General features: G+C 42.2%; 1 protein-coding gene across 7 annotated transcripts in view; it reads left to right on the forward strand.

Annotated features, from left to right (window-relative positions):
• IQSEC1 (IQ motif and Sec7 domain ArfGEF 1) overlaps positions 1 to 20,449 on the forward strand; it is a 778,715-nt gene that overhangs the window by 588,628 nt on the left and 169,638 nt on the right. The gene's annotated exons all lie outside the window — the stretch shown is intronic.

Consider the following 20,449-nt stretch of genomic DNA (forward strand, 5'->3'; position numbering starts at 1 on the left):
TTGGATTCTGGGAGGAGGAAGCATGAAGGAGGGAGAGCTCTGTCTTCAAAGATTTATAGTATCAATGGAAATTGTCTCAGAGAGAAATGAGGAGAGCCCTGGCATTCTATAATTCTGTTGCATCAGAGAGTCTTTATGAATACAGAAAGGTAAGAATGTTGGTCAAGAGCTAAGTTTTACCACTGCTAGAAAAGAGTAAGAGTAGCTTTTTATTTTCTCCTGGACCTGGAAATAGGCATCCATCTTTTTAACATTTAGTCAACCTTCCTCCATCCAGCTCATGCAAATGAGTGTGTTTGTTTCATTAGGTGTGTTTAACTAGGCAATGATGTGTGTTCCTTATGGTCAAAGTGGCCAGACTACAGACTCTTTACAAATATAATTCTCTCCAGGACTCCAAGGCACCTTGCTGATAAAGGGGTGCCTCATTTCCCTTTTCCTTTGAAAAGAACAGGTAGTCCAAAACTCTAATCTGTGTTGTTGTTGTGTGATCATGTATTTTTTAACAGGCTGGCAAGTTTTGAGAATCAGGTCAGATCTGTACTGAGTAAAACTTCTTTTCAACTGAAAATAGGGCAAGGATTGAGAGGCTAAGTGGGACAGCAACAAGGGGAAAATCTGACCTAGAGGAGTTCAAACTTATCATGACCAAAACAGAATATATCAACCATTTCCTTCTTCCTGTGACACCAGCTCCTCCTCCTGACTTCCCCATATCTTCTAGTGGCATCACCATCCTCTCAGTCACCAAGATAAGGAACCTCAGAGTCATCTTTAACTCCTCCCTCTTCCCCTCCCTCCCCTACCCCATGAACTGGTTTCCAAGACCTAGTAATTTTGCTTCCTCCATCTCTTGTGTCTCTCTCCTCTTTTCTGAGTGACTCCTCATCAAAAGCCTTCCAATCAGTCCCCCTCCTTCCCTCTTCCAATCTCTCCTGTCCACTCTTGATAGAGATATCTTTGTAATCAACATATCTGGTCCCATCATTCTCTTGCTCACTCCACTGTCTACTGAATCCATCCTACCCTTCTAGGCTTATCAGCATGGCCCAGTGGAAAGAGTACTGCCTCTGGAGTCAGGGATCCTAAGCTTAAATATAACTCTGAGTGACTTTGGGCAAGTCATTTAACTTCACCAGCTCTCAGCTTCCTCATCTATAAAATGGCAGAATTGGATTAGGGCCTCTGGGGTCCCTTTCAACTCCAAGTCTACATATGATTCTAGTCTCCTATTCACATATTCTAGGCACTGGGGCTAGGAAGACCTGAGTTCAGATCTGGCCCCAGATACCTACTAGCTATGTAACCTTGGGCAAGTCCCTTAACATCTGTTTGCCTCAGTTTCCTCAACTGTAAAATGAAGGTCATAATAGCACCTACCTCCCAAGGTTGTTGTAACAATCAAATGAGATATTTATAAAGTACTTAGTATAGTGCCTGGCACATAGCAGTTATCGTTTGCTCTTTGCTTTCAAAGAGGACCATGACATCAGGAAGGTGATGTCATGACTTGCAAGTGAATTGGATTTAAGTGAGGGAGGTCTGTGCAGAGTTACCAGCCTCACTTTCTCCTCCAGAGGCACCTGAGTCCAGTGGCCAGGTATAGATCAGGACGACTGGAGGTGGCCCCCAGTATGTAGTAGTCACTTCATAAATGCTTGTTTCCTTCCTTCCCATTTTTACTGATAAGAGAACTGAGACTTACAGGATCCTAACAGAGGGTGTCTGACTCTGAAGAGTTCATGCTGCTGGTCCTTCCTTGTTCTATCTTATTCATTTCTGTATCCCTCTGATTGCTCAACTCAGGACTTTAAACCTAGTAGGGTGCTCAGTCAGAGCTGACCGCCGAGCAAACGGTAACTTCAACGCCAGGCTTTTTAGAAAACAGAGATATCTAAAGAAAAGGAAATAAGTGAGCTTTTCACTCCAGACATAGGGGAAGAGAAGAAGGCCATTTGTAGCTGCTATGAGTTTTTTATCATCTCAAAATGAGTCAAACAGGTTTCAGAGCATGTTTGGAATTTGAGATTCACCACTGGTCAAGCTAAGAGGGAAGTAAATCTACTCAAAAAAGGGAAAATGTTGAAATACCTTCCCAGCAAAATGGTCACTAACATTATGATTGGACAGCAACTAAGTCAAAAACAACCTAATACTTAAAAAACATAGGTGGAGTCATTCCCAACTGGAGAGGATTTGGCAATTCATAAATATTTGCAAAGTATAAATACGTTATAGGATTATAAGTTTTAAAGCTGGAAGATTGTCTTAGAAATCATCTAGGTCAGCCCCTTTCTTTTACAAGGAGGGCCAGAGAAATGCCATCACTTGTCCAAGGTGTCACAGCTAACAGGGAGCAGGGACAGGATTAAATGATGAATGTACTGTCTGTTCCATGCCCAGAAAAATGACTTATGTGCATGTTGGCACACAGGATCTTCTGAAGTATGGCCTCATTTGAGTTTAAAAACATAAGGTTAATTTTTTAAACATATCAATTAGTTGTCAATGGAAGGACTCTGTCCTTAAAGTAGGGCTGTGCCTGAGTACCAGATTTTCCATGTACTGGCTGTGTTGGGATCTTGGATGAATACACTTTTGCTGTTTGGACCTCAGTTTCCTGTCTATAGACCGGATGATGTCTATGGGTGTCTCCCACTTCTAACATAATAAAATTCTATAAAAAAAGATGAGCTGAAGAACAGTTAATAAGAACTGTCACTTTTTTTAAAAAATCTGACTAAATAAAATGTTAAATTTTTAACAAAAATCTGATTAACATTCCTTTTAAGAAATTATTTTATTGTATTTTAACCAGGACTTTGTGTTCGGATTTGAAGTGAATTAAATGTGATGGATGCTGGGTTTTTGTTCCTGTTCAGTAGTGTTCAGAAACATAGGTTTTCTTTAGTTTTGAACTGGTTCGCTGAGTAGTTAGGGAGTGGCAGACTTAGCAGTCTAGGTTTTTTCTTTTTTCTTTTTTTAAGTCAACATCTCATTTTAGTCTGAGGTTAAGCAAATTAGTGTGGCTCTTTCTGGGTTTTGACTCATGCTTTGGCTTAGTCCCTGCTCTTAACTCAGGAAATTTTGGCTTTTTAAAAACTATGTTTTAGCTTACTATCTTTAAAATCAGTAATACATGTGCTTAATTAATGCTTAAATAATTATCATTTTAATTAAGAAGCAAACCTGTTCCTGCCCTCTGACTAGCCTTGGTCACTAGTTTGCAAATAGGCTGGTTTCTACATTTGGGCCTTTGAGTAAATACCTGTGAGGAAGACAAGAGGGACTGACAGAGAGAAAAAAGGAGGCTCATAGGTTAATTACTTGGGGAACTGGGGGGAAGATTCTAAGAGAATGATAAATGAATGTGACATGAGGCAGCATCTCTGGGGGCAGGAGCCCCAGATCAAATAAATATTAGCTAAGGCTGGCTGGGCCCCTTGGGCGCCCCTCTTCTGTCCTCTTCATTTGCATGAACTGTAGCTGCCTCATCTGAATTTGGGGAAATGGGCCTTTTTCACTTCTTTTTGTTCCACAAAACATACGCCTCCTGTACGTCTCCTCTTTCAAGCTATATGAACATTCCCCAGCCCCATGATCTTCACCCAAGTTATCCCTTCTTATTCCATCTCAAACAGAACTATGTCTCCCTCCCTCATCCAATAGCCCTTCCCCACTGCCTTAAATGGTATTTCCATTCCTGGGACAGCCAACCCCTGAGGAGAATCAGCTGAGCCTTCACATGTCCACTGTCACAGATTCGCTGATGGAGAGGCTTAGTTAGCACTCTACGAGTGATGAATTGGGAATCAGAAGATCCCATCTCTGTTCCCACCTCTTAAGAGCATAGGCTCATGGGTGTAAAGATAGAAGAGGTCATAGAGATCATCTAGTCCAAAATTGAGGCCCAGACAAGTGAAGTGATTTGCCCAAATTTTTATAAATGACAAGTAGCAGACCTGGGATTTTATTTCAGGTCCACTGACCCCAAATCCAGGATAGGTGCAACGTATTTAAGATTATACTAGGTCTCTATGTAACTCAAGGCATACTCAAGCTTCCTGTTCTGTAAAATGAAGGAACTGGGATTAGATGGCCTAATTTCAAGGTCCCTTCCAGTCCTGGTTATACCATCTCCTCTATCATTTTCCTCCTGTCTCTAGCCTCAGTTTCCTCCTTTGTAAAGGGAAGTTTTGGTCTAAACACACTCAGAGGACCTTTTCAGCTCTAATATTTTGTGACTTCCATGACCTTCCTCAACCCTCCTACTTACAGCTTCCTAAAGAAAAAATTTTAAGTCCAATTTAAAAATGATAATATTTTGATTACTAAAATCTCTCATTTTTTTTACAGTCTAAAATCCTTGGCTCATAGAATATTGAGGATAGAAACTGTGAGATCATCTATCTAACCCAGTCTCATTTTGAAGATGATAGTTGTTCAGTTGTGTCTGTCATGTCTGACTCTTCATGAACGCATTTGGGGTTTTCTTGGCAAAAATACTAGAGTAGTTTGCCATTTCCTTCTCCAACATTTTACAGGTGAGCAAACTGAGGCAAATAGGATTAAGTGATTTGTGCAGGGTCAAACACATACCTAGGAAGTGGTCTGAGGCCAGACTTGAACTTGGGAAGACTCACATCTTCCTGACTTCAGTCCCGGCACTCTATCCACTGCATCAGTGAGCTGCCTTACAAATATTATGACTTCGTTGGATTCTCTTTCTTCTTTAGGAACCTTCAAGGGTTGGCAGAACTGGTATTCCATTGAACAGATATGCTTCTGAGACCCAGAACCATAAAGCTACTTATCTAAGGTCACAGCTACTCAGTGGTAGATTTAGGAACAGGTTCTGACTTTCTTGACTTTAGAAAATTCCTTTTCCAGTTTGGGGCAACATCCCACTCCCAGACACAACTAGTGGCCTGTGTTCTTAGCACTTTTGAGCAAAAGTCTTCATTCCAGTCCTTCCAAGCCCCAATTCTGTTATCTCATGGTCTTCTGGTAAGGCCCAAGGACATTTTTGTGTCTCTTCCTGGTAAAATGGTAGAATAAAGACAAAAGACTTCTTCATTCACAAAATGTAGCAGATCATGTTTGTGTATGTGTATGTGTATGTGTATCATGTTTTGATTTGTTATATGATTTCTTTCATTTATTTTAGTCTGACTACATAGCATGACTATAGTGAAAATATACTCAATAGGAAAGTATATGTAGAACCTATACAGAATTGTATGCAGTCGTGGGGAGGGAGGGGGGTAGTGGGGGGTAGGTGTGGGGGGGATAAAATCTCAATTGTATGGCAGTGAATGTTAAACATTAAAAAATAAAAAATAAAAAAAAAGACAAAAGACTTCTTCAAAAAACTACAACTCATATAAATATGAATCTGTAAACCTCTATTAGCAAAATATCATTCTCCTTAAAGAAAAAGGGAAAGTGAAGGAAATATGTCCTAGAACTGTTCCCTCTAGATAGTGGAGCTAGGCAGGTGGGGTAAGAGATTCTCCCAAAGAATCATCATTATTCCTTGGGGAAAAAAGATATTACAAACTTAACTGTCAACGAAAAATAATCAAACGTAAAAAATAAGAAGTAAAACTTTATGTATAGTCCTTGGCATATTTAACAAGCTAAAAAGAAGGGAGCGAGAGGTAGCAGGACACAATAGATAGAGAACCTAGTCACCTGAGAGTCAGGCAGACAGACCTAAGTTAAAGCCTTGACTCTGTCACATACTAGATGGATGACCTTGGTCAAGTCACTTACTGTCTCAGAGCCCCAGACAGCTCTGTAAGACAATAAGTTACAGACCAATTGTTGGAGGAACTTTGTATATGGGAGGTCTGGAGTCAAAACAAAACAACAATCGGTGAATAACAGATAAACTATTAAGGTTTTTATTCCAGGTCTCCTGCCAGGTCCATCTGGTATAGACATAAATCATCCTAGTCTTAGGGGTGCCACAGTGGCTAGACTTGGAGTTAGGATGGCCTGAGTTCAAATCCTGCCTCAGACATTTCCCAATGGTGTGACCCTGCCCGAGGGTTTCAGCCTAAATTTCCTCATCTTTAAAATAGGGATGATAATAATACCTACCTCGCAAAGTTATTGTCAGGATCAAATGAGTTGACCTATATAAAATGCTTTGGAAAACTTAAAACCTAACATAAAAGTTGTTGTTATTATTATTCCAGATAATCTAGCCCACCCTCTCATTCTATCGATTAGATCTAGAAAGGAGAAATCTCTTGCCCTAGGGTGTAAAATTCGTGGCAGAGATCAGAATGCAGGTTGTCTGCCTCCAAATCTAGTCCTCTTTGTGTGGTATCATTCTGGTTCTCCACAAAAAGATGGCAGGTTCCCCTCATCCATTCCTCCATGTATGGCTCTGGGTCTGGTGCTGGATATAGTCTGTCCTGAAGGAGCTTACAACCTACTAGGGAGAGAGAATATTTACACAGAAAATTGGGCACGGAAAATTGGAGAATGGACTAAGGTGAGCCTTGAATTTGTTAAAGAAAGGAGAGATTCTCATCTAATTTGGGATGAATGTAATCATGGCTGGGAGGCAAAATCATATCATCTAGTGGAAAAGAGAGAAGACCTACCTAGCTCCTGAACTTGGCTCTGTTCCTTGGACAAAACCTTTTAATGTCTCCAGGCCTCAGTTTCCCCATCTATGATGGTCTCCAGGGTCCCTCTGACCTCTCAAGGCAAGGACCCAAGACTCTCAGAGACTTTAGGTGATGGAATGCTCCCATCTTTTAGATCCAGCATAGAGGATTAGAGGAGCTGTGGGAGTGTAGGGTGGGGGTGTGAATGAGAACACACCCATTCAGCGCCTGGAAGCGGGAGAGTATGCCCACAGCTGTGACCCCTTTGTGATGAATCAGCTCCAGGCCCCTGGGTCTGGTGGAAAGTTCTGTTCCCAGATCCTGATGTCAGAGTTTCTGTCAGCCTTACCCCAGGCCAGCCTCCCTGGATGGCTGACCAGCGGGACCAATAGAAATCCCAAAGAGGCAGTGCCTGGCTAAGCTGCTGAAAATCTCTGCTGAAGCACAGCCTGATGCCTTGTGGGCCTCCTTGAGTAAGGAGAACCCAGAGAGCAAGGTCTGGTCCCCCCACAGTTTTATTCATTTCACTTGTCACTTTCTCTTGATTAGGGGGTAGGCCCCTCTGGCCGCCTGCTTAGCAGAGGTCTCTGATTGTTTGCCTAGCTAATATCCTTTCCCAGTGACTCTCAGGCTCAATTTGATCAGCTGTCTGTTTTCAAGTCATACCCCTGTGTGATGAAGGGAGAGAGGGGAGGCCAGGAATAGGGGCTTAAATGCCTGAACAATAGCCCAGCCATGTCAGTTTGACTTTCCAAACCCCTCTCGTTCACCAAGCAGGGGCTGTGGGACTGGCCAGCTGGTGGGGGGCTGAGCCTCTCCCCACACTCAGGGGTTCCTCGGGCACCAATCTGCCTCTGGGAACTAAATTAAAAGAACTTTTAGCATATGATTAGTTGTATAATAAGACAGTGACTGGGGCATAGAGACAAAGACTGAACAAATACTGTGCCACCCAGCCCTCACCTTCTGCAGAAGAAAGATCGCATCCCTTTAAAGAACAACATTCCAATTGGAATAGGGTGAATTGGGTAATTGCCATGAGTTGGTTTTAAAGTCATTTGTCTGCCTGACAAGAAGCAAAACAATAGCTAAGAGGTGTTTCAGGTAATTAGGCAGCTTAGAATTGGCCGTGTGGCATAAAGGGTTCAATATTTCCTTCTTCCTCGTCTCGAAAGTTATTAGATACTTGGAAAAGATGACCTCCAAGGGCCCTTTCAGTTCTGACATCCTACGTTCCAGAGCCCCTCCCTTCTAGCTTGGACACTGAATTCTAAGGTTTCTTCCAGCTTCAACATCCAGTGTTCTAAAATCTCATCAGCCTTTGTTCTAAGTTCCCAGCTCTGGCTTTCTATGTTCCAGAGATCCACCCAGCTCTGACTTTTTATTTCCTATGGTTGCTTCTAGGTCTGACATTCTGTGTTCTAAGGTCCCTTCCAGCCCTCCTATTCTATATGCCAAGCTTCCTTCCAGGTCTCTATTCTATGTTCTAAGGTCCCTTCCAGCCCTGATATTCTACATGCAAAGTTTCTCTCCAGCTCTTACATTCTGTGAGTCTCTGTTTCAGTTTTTAAGCTTTAAGCTTATTAAAAGCACTAAATCTTTAGGATACCCTGTTTATCCTTAGTCACTTGTGAAATGAGAGTCAATCCTCTGCCATATTCCTATGTACTTGACTTGGAAAGCTTATGTAAGCTTAAACTGCACAAAGAACTTTCGGGATACCCTGCCTTAATATTCGAGGATACTTTGGTTATTCAATGGTTCTGTTGTCTCATGGTTATGAGTATTTTTTTTCAGGTGGTACAAATGACAATCCATCCATGATTTCTCATCCTGTGCAAGGCTTGTCTATGTCTTTCCATAAATTTTCCATGGGGAATCTTCCCAAATGTGCTGGGAATTCTTCTTTAGATCTCTTGACATTGCATGGCTACCAATAGGACACATAGAAGAGTCCACCAGCTATCCTTCATTCTTACCATAGACTTACCATAGACTTTCTTTTCTGGTCCCTTGATGACATATCCCTTGCACAAGATTCTATGTTACAAACTACTCAACCTACCAAGTTCTTTTCCAGTATCCTTTGGATAACTCACAACTTTGGTTCTTCTGAGACAGTAAAATTCCATGACTTGCAGCTATATAGTATTCTTGGAAGAATATTTATGCTGAAAGGATGGATCTTTGTTTCAGAGAGTTACTGGAGGTTACTAAAAGCACTGAACAGTTTCTCAAGTATAATCTAGTTCTTTCTCCTTCTCCAGTTGAAGTCTGAGTCCAGGTCATTATCCAGCCACCTTTTGGGTCCAAGATGAGAGAACTGATCAATTTCTATCCAGCTGAACATCATAGTTTGGATAAAGGAATTTTTCCCTACACTTAGTTTTTCCTGTGTAGATAATTAGGCTGAACTCTTTTCAGTTATTATAGATCTCATTTAGGAGGGTAAGGAAAAAATTAGAGCCATCAAAAAGTTAAATGGACTACTTATTTAAGGATAATAATCACCATGTTGATAATTACTATACTAATAATATTATTATCCAAAGGTGATGATGCTTCACATTTATTTAGCAATTAAAATTTACAAAACACATTCGTATGTTTTATCTCAGTCAAAATTTACAACCCTGTGAATCAAATAGTACAAGTATTATTATTATCATCCCCATTTTACAAGTATAAAAACTGGGGCTTAAAGGATTAAGTGGCTTGCTAAAATCCACACAACCATCAAGGGCTGAAGTTGGTCTTCTGAGTCGAGGTACAAGGCTTTTCCTCTCTCTTGGTCTCAGTGTTCTGATCTGTACAATGCGGTTATAGGATTAGATGATCTTCAAAGTCTCAAACACTTTGGTTCCTTGATTCTTGCTGCTTGATGGCTTGGGAGACCAGAGAAAAGCAAGGATTCCTCCCTGCTTCCCTGAAACTGGCAGCAGTCTCACCTCAGTCCCCCAAGGTCACACCTCTAGGAGAATCCTATGTAATCTTGACAATTTAGATGAAAGTCCAAACAATTAATAGAAAAGGGATAGTTACAGATGGATCAAACCTCATCCATCTGTAGCGATAATGTGAAACCAAAAAGTGCTGTGAGGTGTACTTCCCCACATCCATTACTCCATTACCTCTCCTAAGAAGCAGGCCAAATGAGGCGTGGCAGGATGCAGGGGAATCCCATTTGGTAGATCGGGCTCTGAATTAATTCTGAAACAAACCCAAAAGGTGAAATTACATGGAAGTTCCCCAGACAGACTCTGCCTTTCAACTCAGAAGACTACAAGCCCCGCACTCCTGTGATGCCCCCTGGGAACCACCATCTCTTACGCTTCATAATTACTGTGAAAACCAATGAGTGCTGGGCCACGGATGCCAGGGAGCATTAATGCAAATGATTATTCCATGGGTTATCATGGTAACCACATGCCTCATTTTTCCTCCATTTGCATATTCATTAAGAGGGTGGGAGACTGAGTTGTTGCCAGGGATCACAAAGGGATTTCTTGAGGACAACTTACTTATTCAGGCAATCAGCTAATAGGGGCTGGTACTGAATTTGGAGTTAGAGGACCTGGGTTCAAATCCTGTCCCTCCTGCTGCTTGCAACCTATGCCACTATGAGCATTTCTGTTCATTTTTCTGAATATAGCTCCTATAAAATGACAAGTTAGACTACATGACCTCTAAAGTCCCCTCTGGCTCTAAATCGTTGAACCTATGATTTAATGGAAAAACAATGGAAAACCAAGAAGCCAAAAGGTTTGAGTTCTAATCCTGATTTCTCACTGAGTTAGTTACAGATCTTGAGCAAATCCCTTTGTGTTTATGAGTCTTAGTTTCCTCACCTGGCAAAGGAGAGATTTAGGCAGCCAGCTGGTGCAGTGGATAGAGCAGATAGAGCACTGGAGTGAGGAAGACCTGAAATCAAGTCCAGCCCCAACATTTACTACCTGGATGACCTTGGGGCAAGTCATTTAACCTCAGTTTTCTTTTCTGTACAAAGGGAATAATAATAGCACCTACCTTCCAAGGTTGTTGGAAGGATAAATGAGATGTTTGTAAAGTGCTTTGCAAATAATATAAATGTTAGGTTATTTTTGTTAGAAGAAAAATATTCTTTCAAGTTCTGACATTCTCTGATATACTAAGCCTCTGTCCTGTGCCCAGCACTGTGCTAGACTTTGTGGAGGACACAGAAAAAAATCAGGCAACACAGTCCCTGCCCTGATTAATTAATCTTCCTAAATCAGGAAGTTATTATTCCTAAATAATTTGGAAGATTGGAGTCTATAAAATGAGGATAATGATACTTGGGAAGAGAGGCAGCATGGTATAATGATTGGTGTACTGGCGCTGGGTTCAGATCCTGTCTTTGATATTTACTAGATATGTGACCACGGTCTAGTAACCAAAGCTCTCTGGGCCTCAGGCTATAAATTATAACTGGGTTCTGATCTGTGTTGATGAAGGGCGTTCCTGTGCCCACAAAATCTCAAATCCTTAACATTGACTAATTTCTGTAACACCAAACCTACCTCACAAGGCTGTAAAGCCTTCCAAAAATGTCAGCTATTTTAATTATTAGGGAAATAAGACATGTATTCCCAAAATAGCAACACAAGGTGATACATGACTCATTGGCCAAAGTGTACCAAAAACATGGGAGGAGTTCCTTGTGAGCTGGAGTAGTCAGAGAAAGAATCCTGAAAAGGTGAGCTTTAAAGAACAGTCAGCTTTGGGATAGAGGGGGGAAAGTGGGTAGGGCCTTCCTGGCTGGGAGAAGGGTCAAGGCAAAGACATGGAGGCAGAAAGGCAAAGTCATGTTCAGGAGACAGTGAGACCAGACTTGTCTGGGATCCAGGGGATGAGGGTGGAAAGGGGGTGGGAGGAATGGTGTAAAGGGAAAAGAAGCAACATAGTTGGAGTTGTAGGTCTGAATTGGATTTGAACTAGGTTGTGATCCACATTCAGAAACAAGCTTTGCCATTTTCTCCCTGTGTGACGGTGGTCATTTAACATCTTTATGCCTCAGTTTCCCCATCTGTACAATTAAGGTTTGGATTAGGTGTCCTGTAAGATCCTTTTTAATTCTATATCTCTGATCCTGAAATGAGAAAAAATAGGTTGATGTGAATCTAAGTCTTCTGCCTCCAAATCCAGTGGTTTTCCCTCTACCTACTGAAGCAGTATGTGATATGGAAAATTAGAAGTATATTATAGGGGATGCTGAATTTTAAGCTGGGGGTGGGAGAGGAGGATGGACTTTATCTTCCAGGAAATAGGGAGCTATTAAAGCCTTTTCAGCAGGGATGACAGGATAAGAGTGGTATTTTAGGAAGATTAATCTGGGTGGCATGATGTGGGAGGGATTTGTTGAAATCCTGTTTAGTGGTTGACCTCTAAGGAAATAGAGTGGTGGTTTACTCAGCCTGGCTTCAACTGCAAGGAAGTACCAAGAATTATTTAGCTTGGTTAAGGAGAGGAAGGCCCTAGGGATTCTCAAAGATGAGTCTCTGCATATAGAGTCATCCTTGGCTTCCTGTCTAAAGATCCTGACTGCCTTGAAAAGAAAATATGGAATTATAATGATTGTAAGGTCTCCTGTTATTGGTCACTCATGATTAAAAATGGAGGATGGGGCCATCACTCAGGATTAAAAATGGAGGATTGGACCACAGTCCCCATAGAGCTTATCACAAAATAACCTAATTTTAAAGTAGGAAGAGCCCTCAGTGGCCATCTAGTAAAAAACCATAGCTCCAACAAGGATCGGTATGTAACATACCCAACACATGTCCCTCCAGCCTCAGCTGAAAGTTAGGGAGAATCCACTCCCTCGGGCAGCAGTGTACTCCATTTTGGAGAGCTCTAATTATTAGGAGTTTTCCCTCATACTAACTGTAGAGTGCCTCCTCAATTGAGTCTAGTTCTGCTCTCTGGAAACAAACAGAACGAGGCTAATCCCTCTTCATATGACAAGTCCTCAAGTCATTGAAGACAACTTTCATGTCCTCCATGAACCTTCTCATCTCTAGGCTGAACATCCCCAGTTCGAGAGAGAGAGAGAGAGAGAGAGAGAGAGAGAGAGAGAGAGAGAGAGAGAGAGAGAGAGAGAGAGACAGAAAGAGAGGGAGGGAGAGGGAGGGAGAGGGAGAGAGGGAGGGAGAGAAAAAGAGACAGAGACACAGAGGCAGAGAGATGATAGAAATAGATAAACAGATGATAAATAAGTAGAAAGACATAAAAGAGATAAATGATATTGTGAGTGATATATTCATAAATGGTTCTTGGAAAGATAAGGCCAAAGTCTCACCTATCAGAATGGGAAGGAAGTAGAGGTGGGGTGTAGTAAGATTCTGGTGGTATGGAGACAACTGGAAGTGGAGCTGTGTTGGAACAAGTGTGGACTCAAGACCCTTTTGGTTGGTTACCCTCCTCTGGATTCTTTCTAGTTTATTAATATCCTTCTAAACTATGACAATCCAAGACAAAGTCAGGGAAGATAGGGTCAAACAAGATAGTTCCCAGGAGGAAATGAGCTTGCCTTAGGAATCCCAAGGAGATAGCCTGGGACTGGGTCCTCCATCCCAGAATCTCTCCCAGTCTGAGGTCTGTTGGGAAAAGGAGGCCAGGAATGTTCCCTGTCAGGTCTGGAAAGTGGGGAGTAAGACTTTGAGGACTTGAAGATTTAAAAAAATTCTTTTAAAATTCAGGTTAGTGTGAAATAAGCTCCTCTCTATGATGACCTGTAAGAATGAACCATTTATTTGGGGGACAAATCTAAGTGTCAACCTCCAACCCAAAGGAAACCCCAAAGTCCTGACTTCATAGCAAGGACTATTAACTTGGGGTCTGTGAATTTGGTTTTTTAAATATTTCTGTAACTATTGCAGTTCAGAAAAGTTGGTTTTCTTTGCAATCCTGTATGTTTTGTTCATTTAAAAACATTCCACCAACAAATCCATACACCTCACCATACAGTCAAATGGTTTTGTGATTTGAAGAACCTCTGGGCTCAAGAAATATCCAAAACTCAGCCTACCGCTACCCCCCTATATCTAGAAAGACCACACTTACCCATTCAAAGACAACAGTGTAGACAAGGTCCACAGTCCTAAGGAAGACCCAGAAACATCTGACCTAGGCTCCCACACACAACCAGGAGACTTGTCAGACATCAGTGATCAGGGGGAAGGTCAGCCTTCATTAGTAACAAGTCTGAATTAGATAACATCTTTGTCAAATAAAGGCAGTTTTATTACTTTTGAGTACATGCAGTAACTGGGACCAGGCTAATGTCTTGTAATCTAGTAAGCATCCAGGAATCAATCATTCCACTGAAGGTCAGGAAGAAATCTTAGACATGATGGATTCCACCCATCCTCAGTAACTGAAGCCAAGAGAATGTGAGATGACTTGCCTAAGGTCACCCAGGAAGTTAGCAGAGAAGCCAGCAGTAAGATCCCAGTCTTCTGAGCTTGCCCACTACCCCCACAACTATTCTGTACCTCCTTGGGAGACATACTTTAATGAACAGCTAAGCCAGGCTTGTCATTGGGCTATCGAGTGTTGGTAGTTTAAAGGTTTCCGTTATTGCTTGAAAACATTTGTGCTTTGATACAGAGAAGTAGACCAGACATTCCTTCTGCAGTGATTGACCCAAGGTCACACAAAGCAAATCATGGAACTGGGACCAAGAATCCATATTTCCTGACTTCTAGCATTCTAACTACACTTGGGCTAATAATAATATTTTTAGTGTTATATTATATAGAATTATATCATAGTAATACTATATGATATAGTAATACCATTATATCATATAATATTGTGGTAATTTATGGTAATTATGGTGAAATATGCTAAAATAGACATTGACATAGTATTTAAAGGTTTGCAAAAACACCCTAAATTTATGATATCGTTTGTACCTTACAGTAATCCCATGGCTTAGGAACTACAGATACTATTATGCCCATTTTAGAGATGAGTGAATGGAGACTTAGAGAGGTCAAGTGATTTGTACATAGTTATCAGAGCCTTAACTAGTAATTCTGGCATCTAGGGCAAGCAATAAGAATTCAGTTTCTGGAGCCTGGTCCTTGGGATCTAAGGCCCTGATAGGGGTAGAGATGGAAACCCCATGATACTTTGAAGCTCCTGGCTACCAGGGGAGGGAGCAGGTTGGAGCCTGGCTGATAAATACAAATCCCTCTAAATTTCAGCACCTGTGGACAAAGTCTTGGTTACCCCACCTTAATTGCAGCTCTTATCATCGTAAGTACTAGAGGCAAGGTTATGAATCCGGATCCTTCCACTTCCAGCAGCACTTTTTCTGTTGTTATACTATGTCTCTTGAGAAGAGACCAGATTGGGTTTTGCGGCTTAAACCTATAAAACATCTCCTTCTTTAGTGGGTGCCTGCAATCAGGATGGCCCCTTCTTGTCTCTGTCTGGGTGCCACAGGTAACAGCCTATGTACAAGGAGGCTTGGCTATCAAGGTGACCCAAACAGCTGAAATTTTCCTCCCTTTCCCTTCAGGCAAGACACAAGGTCTCAAAACTGCTCTGCACCATCTGGAATACTGGCCAGATTCATCTCTCCCCCTAACCAGGCTCTAGGAGGCCTGCAGAGGAAGAACCTAAACAGACCTTTTTCTACTTTCTTTTTGTATCTCTTGGGCTTCTACAGTTTAGGAGGAGTTACTAAAGGGAAGAGAGAAAATTGCAAAAAGCAGGGAAGAGGAAGGCAGAATGCTGGGGAATTCATAGGATCATAAATTTTGAGCTAAAAAGTACCTTTGAGGTCATTAACTCCAACCCCCTCATTTTTGCAAAGAAGGAAACAGAAGCCCAGAGAGGGTGATTTGACTAGGGTCACAGACTTAAGAAGTGGCTGAGGTGGGATTCAAACCTGGGTCTGATTGGCTTAGAATTCAGCACTCTGTCCACTAGGCCATTCTGCCTTTCTAAGGTGATGGCCTCATCATCTTGTGAGAAATTTAGGGCATGTGTTACCTGAGAGGAGGTATTAGATGGCTCCTCTGGGGTTGGCCATGATGGCTGGACTGTTCATTTTCTTGGCCCCGTGAGGGTTCACCAGGGACAATATCACACCTTTATCTGATTTCCAACTGGGGCAACAACATTTGAGGCCTGAGCGTTTGGGTCCCACTCTGTAGAACAGTTTCTTTTAGTACCATCTCTGTTGCCAAACCATTGTGAAACCCTGGGAAAGTTATTTCTCATTCTCTAAACCTCAGCCTCCTCATCTGTAAAATGGGATTGGAAGAGATGATCTCCAATGACCCTTCTAGGTCTCTGAGTTATTCTAAAGCACAAGGTCTCAATATGGAGAAACCCTGAGACCTACATAATGTAGATACTTCCAGTGCCCATGGGTACATGGGTAAGGCCAAGAGAGAAAAACTCCACCCAATGTTTTTTAGAAATGTACCATGTTATAAGCCATGTGTTTTGATAGCATAATAAGCCACTACGTGACAAAGTGGCTAGAGTTTTTAGACCTGTATCTAGAAGACGCGAGTTCAAATCCAGCCTGAAGACACTTCCTAGCTGTGTGCAACCCTGGGCAAGTCACTTAACTTCTGTTTATCTCAATTTCCAAATTGGCAAAATAAGAATGATAATAATAGCTCATGCCTCATAGGGTTGCTGTTATATGTTCATCCTTTGTTGCCAAAGAAGACCATGCCATCAGAGAAATGATGACATGACTTGCACTTGACTTTGCTTTGAGTGAGGGAGGGGCTGTGCAGGTCACCAGCTTCACTTTTCCTCCAGAGTCATCTGAATCCAGTGACCAGATATTCATCAGAATGACTGGAGATGATCCAGAATGAAGCAATTGGGGTTAAGTGACTTGCCCAAGGTCACACAGCTAGTGAGTGTCAAATGTCTGAGGTGAGATTTGAACTCAGGTCCTCCTGACTCCTGCACTGGTGCTCTATCCACTGCACCACCTAGCTGCCCTAGGCTTGCTATGAAGATTAAATGAATAACATATATTAAGTGAGGTTTTTTTAAGTTGTTTTTAAGTTTTTGTTAAGTGTTTAAGGCACAATATAAATGCCAGCTCTTACAAGCTGCCATCATAGAGTCTGGAGCTGAAAGGACATTTGGACATTGTTTAGTTCAACTCCCTCATTTTTTACAAAAGAGGAACAAAGTCCCAGAGCAGTAGATCAGCTAGTCAATCAGTGAGTATTTATTAAGGTTTAGTATGTCCCAGGCACTGTGCTAAGCTCTGGGGATGCAAAGGAAGGCAAAAAGAGAGTCCCTGCTCTCAAAGAGTTTACATTTTAACAGGGAGGACAACATGACCTCTCCCTCCAAACTGTACATACAAGATATATACTGTGTAAATGGAAGAAAACCTCTGAGGAAAGGCTCTGGGAGGGAAGAAGAAGGAGGTCCTCTTGCAGAAGGTGGGCTTTGCCCAAGGTGACTCCAGGAATCAATAGCAGAACCAGACCCTTGGACCCCAGAACCAGGAATCTTCCCTTGGTACTATACTGCCCCTTACGGGTTTGCCTATGCTAACTCCATGTGGGCCTGCCAGCCTTGACCCAGCAGAAGAAGAAACAAGGCAAGAAGGCGGCTGTTCTAAACCTGCTGAAATGTCAGCAGGCTTTGAAAGAGGCTTCTGACTGCCAACGGTGAAGTTATCTGCATCTTTGATGAGCAAAATCAACACAGTGGAACCAATAAGAAAGGAAGAGGGTCATTCATGCTTGGAGGATCTGGCTTTGATAAGCTCAAAAGAGAGAGAAAGAGCTAGGTAGGCCCCAGTTAGGGAGAAGGGGCAAACACTGTTTTTCTGAAGGGCCCTGTTGGGAATGACATGGATATCCACTGAGCCCCTACCAGGTATGGAGCATTGTGCTGAGTGCTGGGAAACCCCTGCCCTCAAGGGGCTGATCTTATTGGGGATAGATAAGACACATACATAAAAGATTTTTAAAATATAGATTTGTGCACAAGTTTGGTGGAGAAATAACCTTCTGTGGACTGTGATGAATGGGGAGATTCCATAGAATTTGGGCTGACCTTTCAAAGAAGGATGGGGCTTAGACAAGGAAGGAGGGGACATTCCTGTTCCCCTGTGAGGAGAAAGCTGTGAAGGGTATAGTGAACAGACTCCTAAGATTTAAGTCAGACCTGATTCTTGCTCCCTGTATAGACTTAAGTAAAGCACTCATACTTGGCTTCAATTTCTTTCTTTGTAAAATGAGGAGATTGGGCTATATGTTCATTAAGGTACCTTCCAGTTCCTAATATTCTATAGCCCATAGGTAGGGAGGCAGAAATGCTCTGGCTTTTTTGTGTAACAAATTGGAGGTTGTTTTTTGTTTGCATTGGAAGCCATTTCTTTTGTCATTAAAAAAACTTAAATGTGGCAGCAATGTGTACAGTTTTTCAGAGACCTCCCCCCCCAAAAAAAGGGAGGGGAGGGAAAGGAGGAGTATTAGAAAAAGAAGGGTCCATTGACATGATGGGGAGATTGGGATGGAGGCAGGGAGAGTTAAGGACAAAGTTAGAAAGGACTAGGGCTAGAGGTATGTCCAAAACTGCAATTTCCACCTGTGATTCTAATATAAGGCTGAATTTTTTTAATTATTTGGGAATGTGGAGTGGAGAGCCAAGGGATCACGTTGTGTAGGCAGCTGGTCTTGAGTATTTCTGTGGGCTCTGGGGATCCTCAAGCTGGAAAAAGTAGCCTCATCCATTCCTACATGTCCTGGGGGTTTGCCCACCTGTTGATGGGGATGTCGTCTAAGGTCTTCTGCCTCTTCTGCTCTAAAAGGACTTTTTCCTTTTGGTCACTTTAAAATATAAAAGGCAGAATAGTTTCATTTGATCATATTATTACCCAACCTTAAAGAAGATTGTGCTTCCTCTGCAGGGACATAATTTTCTTTTCTGTCTATAGATCAGAGTCCCTGACATAATCAGGGCCATTTACTAGCTTGGGTGACCTTGGAAAATTCTCTTCATTTCTCTGAACTTCTGTCTGCTCATGTGTCAAATGAGGAAATTGGACTAGCAGATCTCTAAGGGCCTTTCTGACTCTGACATGGCATGTTCTAAGACCCTTTCCACCTTCCACCTTCTAATCCTGTGATCTCTTGGGAATCAGTCTATATTCCCATGACCTGTGTGAGGGATGTTGCCTATACTGTCCTATGCTCAGGGACTAGCTGGAATCCAGCTGTGGGATCCATATGGGAACTCAGCCTTCTTCCTTCCCAAACAGGAAGGCCAGAGATCAGAGGGGAGGTTGCTGTCCAGGCTTCTTTGAACTGGGAATGAGGACACAAAGGCTCTATTGGCCCTGGCTCATTCCATTCCTTGTTTAAAGGAATTTGACCTTTCCCTTCTCTAGACCTGACTTTCATCCTCTGTAATATGTGGGCTTTGGATTAGATGCTCTCTAAAATAGATCCCTTCTAGCTTTTGGATGCTGTGAATCTGTGACACTCCCAGTGAAGATGGTATGGTTTTTAATAGACATGCCTCTAGTAGCCAGTAATAGAAAGGGAGGTGAATATACTCCAGGCAACCTGGGAATTCTGTTTCCAGAATCAGAAGATGTCAAAACTAGAAGAGGCTTTAGCCCAACCCCTAGCCCAACTTGGTCACAGAGGAGGAAAGTAAAAATAACCTGTCCAAGTTCACAGAAATGGTTAAGACTTAAACCCAGATCTCCCCTGGAGATCCACTATTCCACTATGTTCCACTGCCTCCTACTACTTCCTGTCAACCTCTGTGACTGGACTTAAGACATCACAGTCTTAATGTTGCTAAAAAGATTAATAGGGAACTTTTTCAATTGAGGGTTTTACCCTTTTACCATTGTAATCAAGGAAGCTAGCAAAGGAGAATTATTTGTTTCAGCCTCCAATTTCTTTATAAGAAACTGACTTCTGGTGTCTGGGCCCCAGAGTCTGCCCCATGAGACTATTTTAATATGCCCCTGCCCAGGTTTGCCGCAGACCCTCTTCCTATGGGAAGGCCAAAGGAGGTATGATATTGTACCATAAGATACGGTGAAGAGGCTGGAAACAGGTCCCTCTGTTGGGGGAGGGGGGGGCTCAGGAGGAATGGATGTTATGTAGGATGGCACCACAGCCCTTATCCTGGCCTGATAAAGGTTTTGTGGTCTGGGTGTTTGGAATCTAACGGGCTCAAATATTTGGTGCCAGTTCCAAAACTTGGAAATGTCACCTACACCATTGGTCCATGGACTGTGGTCAAGCTACTTTAGCAGGGCTTTGGAGAATAGATCTATCTCCTCAGAACTCAGAACCTCCTGGTCAGAATGGTGTGATGGAAAGAGCATTATACTGGGGTTCAGGAAACTAGGAATTGGGACTGAGAGATCTGGGTTTCAGGCCTGGCTCTGCAACTTGAAATGGAAGCACTCTGAGACCAGGAGCTGTACCATTTTTATCTTTAGGTCCTCAGCACACAGCACAGTATGTGAAGCCTGTTGGTGAGTAGTTTTTCAGTTATTCTTGATGCTTCATGACCCCATCTGGGGGTTTCTTGGCAAAGATATTGAAGTGGTTTACCATTTCCTTCTCCAGCTCATTTTCCAGATGAGGAAACTGAGGTAAATAGGGTTAAGTCAGGGTCACATAGCTAGAAAATGTCTGAGGCCAGATTTAAAACAGGGAAAATGACTCTACTCTATCCACTGCCCTAGCCAGCTGTCCTTCCTAGAGCTTTAGGAAATGCTAGACCTTTAATAAATTGCTTATTGAACTAAATTGAATTGAATCTTATGACCTTAGTCAAGT

The sequence above is a fragment of the Notamacropus eugenii genome, chromosome 3 (genome assembly GCF_028372415.1).
Source record: "Notamacropus eugenii isolate mMacEug1 chromosome 3, mMacEug1.pri_v2, whole genome shotgun sequence".
NCBI lineage: Eukaryota > Metazoa > Chordata > Mammalia > Diprotodontia > Macropodidae > Notamacropus > Notamacropus eugenii.